Genomic DNA, 3,539 nt, shown 5'->3' with positions numbered 1-3,539 from the left:
CTCTGTGGGCGCCGCACCCTGTGAAGGTGACGTGTCGCTGTGTCACCAACCTCGTGATTTAGAGGAGCTGCCCGCCAGCCCCCAGGCTCCTGCGAGGTCCCGCTCGGTGACAGGAGAAGGACCCACATCTCCCCGCACAAGGTGAGTACACAGAGGCAGTGCTGCCCCAGGAAAGGGCAGAATCCCTTCACACGCTGCCCCCCAAGGTTGTCTGGAGTCACTGACGGGGCCCCCAGAGCAGGTTGTGTGAATCATTAAAGAGGCAAGCTGCTTGCAGACAGCAAACCTGCTTCTCTTTAATGCTGCATCTAAGGAAAGTGAGATGGAATATAAGAACATTACAGATATATGGACCTTTTGACAACAGCCTCATTTCCCAAAATGTATCCTCCAGGGCCACGGGCATACGCATGCACAGATGACACACATTCAAGGGAAGACAGGTCCTGGGCTCTGAAGGCAGGAGCCCAGGCCCAGGTTGGAGAGCTGGGCTCAGCTGCCCTCTTTTTGGGGAGCTCTGTGGTTTCTGCCTTCCCAGCACCCACCCCCACCCCTTCTGCTGGTAACAGACCCTCTGTGTGCACCTGGGGATTCCACTCCTCATCAGCAAGGGGCAGGTGGAGCGACCCCACCTTCTGTGTGGTCATGAGACACAGACACAGCCAATCAGCACTGACTCGTCCCACACAGTGTCTAGTTCGGAGGGCTACAAAGACCAGGTTGGTCCTTTCAGGACTCGTATTCAGATGACTGGTCAGGTCAGGTCTTCTGTTGCTTGGGCTATTGACGAGGGTACAAAAGGGCTGCCAGTGGCCATCTTGCTAATAGAAGGAGAACGGTAATTCAAAATGAAGCTAATATGTGCAGTATAGAACCAAACAAAGGCCAGAGGTCAAAAGAAACCTATTTAGCCCCTGGATCCAGCCATGCCTGAAGACAAAGAATGTCTGGGCTTTTGAGTTACCTGAGTCAATAGATGATATTCTATTTTTTTTAGCATAAGCCAGTACGAGGTGGAATTTACTCTCTTCTAACTGGAGGGTGATATCTTGATAATACAACTGAGACCCTGGATACTGAGGGCCATAGTCTCCCCACCCCTTCCTGCAATGGTTTGGCTCTCCTATAGCCACAGAGTCTGCTTCAGAGTTAATGGTAGTCTTTGAATTCCTTCAAGTGCTCTGCTTTGTAAAAAGCAATCTCTCAGGTTGTCAGAGTGCGAAGTGTTCTGATTATATGGAGGAAATGTATCATTTTAAAATGAAAACGGAAAGCGGGTTTTCTCTAAGGTCTTTTCTTTGAAACTGTATGTCACCTCTTCCAGCATTTTCAGCTCCCCCCCCCCCCCCCCGCTGTGTTACTGATTTAGAGGCAAGTAGATATTCCCCCAGCATCCAGCAGCCTTTCTTCCCAGCTGAGTCGACGCCCACCCTCAGATTCAGAGCTCGGGCAGATGGCTGAGCCCTTTGCCCAGCTGCGTGCCACTGGCTCCCCTCTCCCAGCGGCCATGAATAATATGTGTGAATACACTTGGCTTAGGTTGAACTATTAATTTTACTTTACTTTACATAGGTGGAGTCAATGGTGTTTTGCACACAACAGGAAAATCTATGTAAATGAACACACACAATTATGTAGAAAGCTGTGCCGACACGTGCCCCCGGATGTGGCCGGGCTGCCACTGAATCCTGTAGCATGGGAGGCCCGATCCTGACTTCCTTCTAGACCCCAGGGAAACAGCCAAAGCTCAGACAATGCTTGGGTTTCTGATTACAACAGAAAACACGGTCTGGGTTGGAGACCCTGTGTCTCCCATTTCTGTGGGAGCTTTCCCTGACTCTGATGATGCTGGAAGGGAAAAAGCCCAATGTCAGCTGCAGGGTTGGAAATGAGGGCTTCGTTATGATTTTATGCCGATGTAGTTAAAACCCTCTGCCTGCCTTCTGCCCAAATGTGTGCTTCCCATGACCTTCAGGGAAGACAGCGCACGGGGTTTTCCCGAGTCTGTTGGTATACTTGTGCAAGACCCGGGACTAGTCTTTCCCGACGCAGGGGTGCTTCTGGGAGGAGGTCCCGTCTGAAAACCCACTAGGTCCTCTGGCCTCTGGTGGATTTACTGAAAGCAGAGCCTGAGACGGAGCCTGGCTTGCACACAGTTTGCTTAAGGCTATCTCAGCTGATTTCTGCATGTGAATTTTTTTATCTTATAACTTTTACTTTGTGCATGGGGGTGGGGTGGTCTCTAAAGTTTTCTCCATATAAGATCGTGTCATCTGCAAACAGATAACTTTGAAGTTTGGATGACTTCATCTCTTTCTTTTGCCAGATTGCTCTGGCTTGGACTCCCAGTGCTATGTTGAGTAGCAACAGTAGGAGCAAGCATCCTTGACTTGTTCGGATCTGAAGGGAAAAGCTCTCAGTTTACCACCCCTGAGTGTGGTGTGAGCTGTGGGTTTGACATATGGGGCCCTGGTTGTGTTGAGGGACATTTCTTTCTATTTCTAGTCTGCTGAGAGTTTTCTCTGATGAAGGGACTTGAATTTTGTCAAATGCTTTTTCCAAATTTATTGAGATGGCCATATGATTTCCCCCCCCCCCCCCGGTTCTGTTAATGTGGTGGGTCACATTACTTGATGTTTGTAGGCTAAACCATCCTTGCATCGGGACAAAACCCACTTGGTGTCCTGTCCCATCTTTTCAATGTGCTGTTGTATTCAGTTTGCTAATCCATATTTGCCAGGGATATTACCTGGTGAAAACAACTTTCTTGTGTCTCTTTCTGGTTTTGATGTCAGGGTAACGCTGACCTCATAAAATGATTTTGGAAGTATTCCAATCTCTTTAATTTTTTGGAGCAATTGAGAAGGATTGGAACAGATTTTCTTTTCAATTTTTTTTTCTTTTAAAGATTTTTTATTTATTTGACAGACAGAGATCACAAGTAGGCAGAGAGGCAGAGAGAGAGAGGAGGAAGCAGGCTCCCTGCTGAGGGAGCCTGGGAGCGTGGTCCAGGCGTCTGCCCCCTTCCCGCAGAGCGGGAGAGCCTGGCCCCCAGACCCACTGTGCGCGGCGGGTGCCGGCCCCCGGGGGCGGCATGCTGGGCTGTGCCGGGTGGCGCCCCCGGAGAGGCGGCGGGGCGGCGGGAGTTGCAGGAACCCCCTCTCGTGGCAGATCAGCCTCGCTGCTCTTCAGGCGGCACAAGCTGTAACCTCGAGAGGAACAAGTGCGGCGCCTCCGGGCCCGCTCCGAGGCTGCGCCTCGCCACTCGCCCGGGCGGGACGAAACTTTCCCCGGCGAGCTCGCCTCCGGGGATCCGGCCCTCCGTGCAGCTCCGTTCCCGAGGAGTCGAGCCGCGGTTTGGAGCTTTCCCTAGGAAGGAACCCGCACCCCTCGCCCTCCCCATGGCGCTTTTGGGGGGCGCCCCGGCCGGCGGCGGAGTGTGGAGTTGAGGCCTTGAGGGCGGAGGCCCCGCAGAGGCAGAACTGCGAGCAGCGCCCCTGGTGCCCCTGTGCGCTGGCTGGGGAAGGGGACTGCGGCGC

This window comes from Meles meles, chromosome 16, assembly GCF_922984935.1.
Source record: "Meles meles chromosome 16, mMelMel3.1 paternal haplotype, whole genome shotgun sequence".
NCBI classification, from domain to species: domain Eukaryota; kingdom Metazoa; phylum Chordata; class Mammalia; order Carnivora; family Mustelidae; genus Meles; species Meles meles.
This window is presented reverse-complemented; position numbering follows the sequence as displayed.